The sequence below is a fragment of the Clarias gariepinus genome, chromosome 16 (genome assembly GCF_024256425.1).
Source record: "Clarias gariepinus isolate MV-2021 ecotype Netherlands chromosome 16, CGAR_prim_01v2, whole genome shotgun sequence".
NCBI lineage: Eukaryota > Metazoa > Chordata > Actinopteri > Siluriformes > Clariidae > Clarias > Clarias gariepinus.
Genome location: NC_071115.1, coordinates 31,112,377 through 31,120,636, shown reverse-complemented (window position 1 = coordinate 31,120,636; position 8,260 = coordinate 31,112,377). Strand labels below are relative to the sequence as shown.

At 43.8% G+C, this 8,260-nt stretch overlaps 1 non-coding gene across 1 annotated transcript; it reads right to left on the bottom strand.

Annotated features, from left to right (window-relative positions):
• Nucleotides 1–7,145: 7,145 nt before the first annotated feature.
• On the bottom strand, nt 7,146–7,238 carry trnai-uau (transfer RNA isoleucine (anticodon UAU)). Its single transcript is given in 2 exon segments — nt 7,146–7,181; nt 7,201–7,238. It is a non-coding gene; the product is annotated as a tRNA-Ile (tRNA).
• Between the last annotated feature and the right edge of the window lie 1,022 nt (nt 7,239–8,260).

Here is an 8,260-nt window from a genome sequence, read left to right as displayed (position 1 = left end):
TCTGAAAGGACTCTCACCGAGGAGAAGCTTTCGACTCAGCTCCATGTAAGACTTTACCTTAAATCTGTCCTGACCTTCATATGGACGTGGACTTTCTCATGGAACTGGATAAAGGCTGAAGAGACGTGGGTTCGGGATGGAGAGATCAAAGGGCTTTTGTTCTTTTTTTAAATAAATATGTAAATATGTTGAATTGATTTTTTAAGACATCTTTTTTTTGCCTCTATCTATTGTATCTCTCTCTCTCTCTCTCTTTCTCCCTCCCTCTCTCCCTCTCTCCCACCCTCTCTCTCTTTCTCCCTCCCTCCCTCTCTCTCTCCCACCCTCTCTCTCTCTCCCTCCCTCTCACTCTCTCCCTCTCTCTCTCTCTCTCCCTCTCTCCCTCTCTCCCACCCTCTCTCTCTTTCTCCCTCCCTCTCTCTCTCTCTCTCTCTTCCTCTCTCTCTCTCCCACCCTCTCTCTCTTTCTCCCTCCCTCTCTCTCTCTCTCTCTCTCTCTCTTCCTCTCTCTCTCTCCCACCTCTCTCTCTTTCTCCCTCCCTCTCACTCTCTCCCTCTCTCTCTCTCTCTCTCCCTCTCTCTCTCTCTCCCACCCTCTCTCTCTCTCTCTCTCCCTCCCTCTCTCTCTCTCTCTCTCTCTCCCCTCTCTGATATTTATTCATCTCCTGCTCTGCAGAAGGGACGCCCCCCGCTGATCTTCATCCACAGCTGACAGAAATGGAACGGTTTTGTTAAATTCATCACCTCGGCATTGCTGTGTCTCTCTTTCTCTTTTTCGTCTGCTCTGTCCAAAAAAAAATGAAAAGAAAAACACGCTCAGTGCCAACAGATGACACTTCACACAAAAGCAAGTGAAGAGCAGAAAAGGAGAGAGAGAGGCAGGGAGGGGAGAGAGAGAGAGAGAGAGAGAGGTGGGCGACGTGTTCGACACGTGAACGTACAATAGATTTTTGTCACAAGTGTGAAACTGAATACGATCCAATCAGTTAGGTGTAAATGAGATGCAAACATGTAAATTAGTCCGAAACACTCGGAGAGATGTGGACGGTGTCGGGGAACGATCACTTCTGCGTTCTGTATGGGCTGGTGCAAAAATATTGGCACCTTTTATTAGCACAGGGCAAACTGACTAGGAGGAACCGACTGATGTTTGAAACCTTGATCTAAACATTCAGCTAGAGTTATTGCAAATCAAAGGGTTGCAAAAATATTAGCACCCCCGTTGTAAAGCTTCCTGTGCGCTCTGGATGGAATGACAATATCGAGGCTTTTCCTGTCATAAGAATCCACATTTAGAGCATCACGAACACTCTTTTACCCTGAATGTTTTCTTTGCTTTTAGATTCAATTAAATTTACAAATTGTCATCGTCACAAAGCAGCTTTACACAATCATAAGAATTATGGAAATTGGAAGTGTGAATGTGTGTGAATCAGAATGATGAACAAGCTGAGGGTGACGGTGCTGAGGGAAAAACTCCCTGAGATGGTAATAGGAAGAAACCTTGAGAGGAACCAGACTCAACAGGGAACCCATCCTCATCTGGGTGATAACGGATAGCAGGGATTGATCTGCACTCATACTGTGTGTTAGGAGGCTGGAAGTTCAGTAGAACAGGAGATGTGGAGAAGTTCATATGGAGTCCAGTTGGTTATTGGAGGCTCAGGTAGACTGTAGGAAACTCCAGTCCTGAACTATCGAGTGACTGCAGTCACGAGTCCTCAGAGAACAGCTGTCTGCATCAGCCGAGGACAGGACCGTCTTCATGGTAAAGTGGAACCGTCCCCAGTCACCAGACGCATCCCAGACCGACCACACGGGGAATCCATGTGACGAGATCTCCAACCAGGACGAGTCACGGTCTGGATCACTTGCAGCTCAGGAGAGACATGTGTAGTGAAAGAGGGACAAGGAGAGGGAGAGAGCGAGAATAAGAGAAAAGAGAGAAGAGGAGAGAGCAGAAGAGAAGGAGAGATGACAGTTATGTATAGTCACAGTCACGTAATGTATATGGTGTTGATGTGGATCTGTTTTTAGCTTTGTGAACATGAACAAGGAGAATGGACCTTCAAGCCCTTTGTGAGGACTGTCGTAAGATCCAATAACAAATAAAAAAAGGAAGGAAGCTGAAACGTGTAAGGATGTGGCCAATGAGTTTTATAAGCTGCTGGATGATGAGTGAAATTCCACCACTGATTAGTGTGACAATGCAGGAGTTTGTGATAATATGGTCGACTCCCATTAGACTGATTAGAATGTTCTCCGTCTTTTATTAGCCTTTCACAGTAGACAGCAATGCGGTCTGCCTTTTCTATCCCATTCCTACACCCTTAACCTCCCTCACCCCCAAATCTGGCAACCTCAGAAGCATGACCTATGCTGCACACAGGTAATAACCTTAACCTGAATCCTACCTGAGCAGCTGCGTGTGAATACTGTGAACCATAAATATTAATGTGATGGTCATCACATCCATCCCCGTCCCTCTCTCTCCTTACTGGGGATTGAGCCATTGATATCTGGGCAGCTTTTCAAGCACTTTTTTTGAGTGGAGCTGGGAGTGGAAGTGCTTCTTCTTCTTCTTCCTTTTTTAATACAACCTGAAAAACAGCAGCTGTGGAGGTGTTGGAGTAAACGGTAAATTCAGGAAGGTAAATGCTGGAGTTGTGAGCAGCGTTAAAGAGACTCGAGCTCTAACAGCACCATCACGGGAGAAAGTGTCATCTGTTTGAGTTTTAATCCTCCTTCTGTACTTCAGCCAAGGGAAGACGAAGGAGAGAGAGAGAGAGAAAGAGAGAGAGAGAAAGAGAGAGAGAGAAAAGATCAGCGCTTAAGCCCTCTCTGAAGGGAGGAGATGTTCCGCCTGCATAATTACAGCCCGTTTTTGCTCGGCCTTGGCTCAGGTTCTCTTCCCCTGCTTTTGTCTTCCTCTTTCCTTGACTTCTCCATGAACCCACTGCGTCTAGCGGGACTTTGGCTCAGCTTTAAAGAGCTGTCTAGAAGATATTTCCTGCATTTCTTATGCTTCTCTCTTTCCTAGGTTTTTTTTTTTTCCCTTTGTTTCTGGTTCTCTCCTGGGAGACTCTAAACTTTATGTCTCAGCACTTTTGGCTTGTTTTCTGTACTTCTACTCTTCTCTCCTTCTCCTGCTATCTGATAGATCACCATACAGACAGACAGACAGATAGACATGTGGTATGTCACTATTTACATGTGAAGATTTTCTTATATTCAGAGAAAAGACGTGGTTCATGACTTTGAGGTTGCCAGATTTTGCAGAGAAACCAGAAAATAAAGATTATATGAAAGAAAATCAGGGACAGAACACGTTCTATCAAATTCATTGTGAAATATATATATATATTCACTGTTCAGTGTATATTCATAGGCTGCAGTGTAAGCGTAATTTATTCTGCTTCCTTATTGATTTATGCCTCTGCTACATGGTGCAGATGTGTACTGCAGAGTGTTAAATAAATTCCCTTTTCTTCAATGATGCCGATGTCCTGTGGGAGGAGAGCACTGGAGCAGCATGTGGAAAAAATTAGCTATCGCTAATGCTGACTAAAAGCTTCTTATTTTTAATTACAGCAGTATTGTGATCTGAGCTTTTCTGCCTTTCTCAAAAGGAAAAAGAGAGAAAAAAAGACTCAAATACGGGGGAAGCTCATGGCCATGAGTTTAAGGGTAGGTGAAAGGCATGCTGGAATATCCCTGAAGGCTTGCTAAGTAAGCATTAAAATCGCACATCTTTTCCAGCACATTGTTCATTCTTTTTCTCTTCTTTCTAGTAGCATCAAAGCCTGAAGAGACACAGCGATGAAGCGGACGGGACGTGTAGACGGAATGCTTACAGCATGATGGAGGAAGGGACAAGATGTCCTCCGGGATCTCTACTTTTTTGCTTCACTTTTTCTCCATCAGTTTTTCTCTCCCATCTCTCTTTCTCTCTCTCTCGATCGAACAAATCTGTAATAGTTCTTCGCAACAGCCTAACTGGCATCACTGTGACTCAAAGCTGACCTCAAACCTCTAACTGATCTCCTGTTCTCCAGAGGAGAGGAATAATTGCACCACTAGAGCTCTAAAAACATGTGAAATGGTTCTGATTGGAACTCCTCCATGGAAACACACTACCATCTACTTCCTGCACACGAAGCCTTGAGCTGCATGTCCTGCAGGATGTGGACTTTCCCTACCAAATCGCTTTAGTTCTACTTACCCATCAGGTAAAGGTCATGCTGCTTGTGAGACTTAAACGCAGCATGTCTTTACATACTTCATTAACATTCACAGAAATGGAGCTAACCACCCCACATGGTGTCCATTCACATTAAGCTTTACCCATGGCATTCACTGGAAGAGCTGAGATTGGGTATTGCATCTGGTTACCTAAATCATGAGGCAAGAACCTGCTCCAGGTGAACCAAGAAACGCTGCCTGATGGAATTTCATCAGTTCCATTCATGCTTTAAGCCAGGAATCAGCTTGCATAATCAAGACTGAACCACAGTAGGCTCAAGCTCACAGCCTCAGGGTTTCACCCTGTGTACAGCCACATACAGTGAGCACCGCACACCACTAGGGTCATACAGGGATTGTGATTTGCCCTTTCACTGATGGTTTTTACTGGCTCTGGCTTAAGCTGTGAGATTGGTTAAAAGGTACTGCTCCAAGTGAGGCTAGAACTCACAACCTCAGCATGGCTTCGCATTTACTGCTGTATAAGTACCACGCGCTAACCGATTGTGCCACTGGAGCTTGCACACTGTAATGTCTGAGCTTACCCTTTAATGTAGTATTAGTATAATCAAGTGTTAAGGTAAGAAAATGTAGTATTAGGACTATAAGATCGGGCTAATTCACCACCTAAATCACAACGCTGTGAAAACACAACCATACTTCAGTTGATAGTTGAACACACAACTTCGACATAGCTCCACGTCAGTGCTACAGGGACAGCAGAGATCTGTTGTTTAACAAACTTCCTGAGTATACAGTAGTTAAACTCAGGAAAAGCCACCCTCATAACCTGCTGGGATTCTTTCAGAGACACTGATACAGACACAATGCACACAAACCAAGTGCACCACCAGCACCATGCAGTCGCTGCAACGTGCCCTTGCACTTCACTGCCTCTACCTAAGCATGGGTAAAAGCACTGCTCCAGGTGAGGCTCAAACTCACAACCTCAGCATGGCTTCGTATTTACCGCTGTATAAGTACCACGTGCTAACCAATTGCACCACTCTCTGAGCTAGACCTTCAAACAATAATTAGTTCTACTCAAGTCTTAAAGTGTAAACATACAGTATTAGGAATACACAAGCATGCAAAGCTTTAGATAAAGGTTGAACATACAACCTTGGCATTCTATAGTCTTACGTGTACCAACTCTTGTTGTAAAGCTACAGTAGCAAAATTGATCACTTTATATCCATTTCTGTATAAGCAAATCAAAGGGACAGTTAAGACTGGGCATTGGCATACAAGTATGGGACCCAATAGGACATCTGAGACTAATTATTTACCAACGTTAGTAAAACTGAGTCAAAACTTAGCCTCATGTCTGAAAAAACCTCAGCATTCCTCCAGAGGTACTGGCATACTAACCTATTGCACAGTTGAAGACACACCACAAAAATGTCACCTTGCACTGGCTCTACTTACGCATGGGTTTAAAGTGTGATAAACATGTTACCCTGTATAAGTCGCATGTCTAAACTAACTCATTTGGACAGTTGAGCCTGAGCACTGGCTTACATAACCTCAATTCAAACTAACTTAAACTTACTGTAAGCTACGGTGGTGGATGGGGCTCAATCTTACAACCCCCACCCCCCAGAGACAGTACAGTACCATACAAGAAGTACATAGTAACCAACTGTACCATTAGACTCACCGCACAACTATGGAGTGCCCATGTTGTTGGACCACTGACCCCCAGAACATTGCTCTATGAGACCACAAACTAATATTAGTTTTACTCAAGCCTTAAAACAGATGGGGTCTCAACACACAACCTTGGTTTAACTTCACATTCAGTGCAACTTAAGCTTTAATCATGGGACCCACTGGGAGAGCTACTGTAAGATTGGGTATAACTTTACATTAGTAAAACTGCTGTAAAACTGCCAGTTGCATTAACTGATTCACAGACACCTAAATGGCATCACAACATGAGCAAACCTTCACGCGCACAAGCTTTACAGGTTGAAGCTATAAAATTGACATGATGTCCAATTAAATGGTTTCATTAGTACAGACGCTAGGCACCAGAACCATCTGGTAAAACTGAGGCTTTAGGCCAAATCCTACACACAGATTCACATCTATTTCTCAGCAAGAAACTCTTCAGGACAGTTGAGACTGGGCAAGCGTTCATAGTAGCTCAATTCTCAGGCTGAGAGATGGTTCTACAGGAGGTTCAACTTGACAAACTCAGGATTCCTCCAGAGAGGCTGCCACATACACAAATGACACCAATTAATTGTTCCACTGGAACCAGACAGCAATTGTAACATGCATGTCCTTGCACTTATAACTTCCACTTGATCTACTTAAACAAGACTCTGGGTGAGGCTCAAACTCACAACCTCAGCATGGCTTTACATGTACTGTTATACAAGGACAGCACACTATCCAATTGCACCACTGAAGTACGAAATTCAGGCTCTGTGAGCTAACCCTTTAAACTAGCATTAGTTTTACTCACGCTTTAAAGTGGGAACATGGATACTATTAGTAATACACAACCATGCAAGGCTCCAGATGAGGGTTGAACACACAACCTTGGCATAGCTTCCCATGCAATTCTACTTAAGCTTCAAGAATGGGACCCACTGGGACAGCTGACGCTGGTTATTCACATACATTAGTAAAACTTAGCCTTATGTCAGAATGACTTGGCATGTAGTATGTATCCCTGTAAGTAACCAATTGGGACAGTTTAGACTAGACACTGGTTTATGTTATTTAAACTCTCAGGTAAATCTCCTGCTCTAGGTAAGGCTTAAACTCATCTGGAGGCAACAGCGGACAAGTGCTGTGCTCTGACCGATTGCACCACTGGAACCACGAGCACAGTGTAATATGCCCTTGCAATTATGACTTTCACTGGCTCTGCTTAAGCATGGGTAAAAACATTGCTCCAGGTGAGGCTTGAACTCACAACCTCGGCATAGCTTCACACATACTGATTTATAAGTACCGCGCGCTAACCGATTGCGCCACTGGAGCACCGATACCCCCTCCTCTGAGTGTGCCCTTCAAACTAGTGTTGTAAAGTGGGAATATACAGTATTAAGTCTGCTAAGATTGGGAAATCAAATTCACCATCTAAGACCTTGTTCAGGAGCGTGAGCTTTAACCTAAAGCCCACTAGAACAATTCGCTCAATCACTTCATAAAACTCACAAAATCAAGCGCATAAGCATGGAGCAGAGCAAAGAGTTAGAAATAAATCCAGGAAATCAACAGTCAAGACCTGAGAAATGAATAAACTTTAAATAGACAGGCTAGAAAGTCCTAGTGCTTTTTAAATGTCATCATTTACAAACCAAAGCTGCTAATGACTAATAAAATAAAATTAAATGTCTGTAGCTTTTTGAAAAAGAAGCAAAGGGAGCTGGACACAAAGAGACGGACATCAAGAAAGTGTTTTACTCTCTCTCTCTCTCTCTCTCTCTCTCCATCATCCCTGATACTGCCTTTATTAATGATCCTCGTCATGTTCATGTGCGGTAATGGCTTTCTCTGCGTGATGTTCGCCTCCTCGCCCTCGACCTCTGCAGGAGACAGGATGAAGTGTGCTTACAGAAAGCCTGTGCTAATTGACAGAAAATAAAGAAAACGGTTTGTTTCGGTGTCTCACCAGCATCGCAATTAAACATGTCAGTAGGCATTAGCGGCAGCACCGGCAATGGATAGTGAGACTGTCACGTCCAAACGATTCGTGTTTGTAAATCTCGTCAAAATCTGCATCATGACCTGAGCACACAGACGCTGAGTGATGCTCGCTGACAATAAAAGTAATTACTGTATAAGTGTCTTTCTAATGCAGGATTAGCTGCTAAGACATCTGTCTGTGTAATGCTGACAGCCTGTGACCTGGAACATGGAGCTTTAACCCCACGCTAGTCAGAGTTTGCTAGGAGGAAGAATGTGAAACTTAGCATAAATTATGGGAAGCAACAGCTACAGCATGTCCGACAGTTAGCCAGTGAGAAGACAAAGGGGAAGAGGAGAAGAGATGAGTGTGG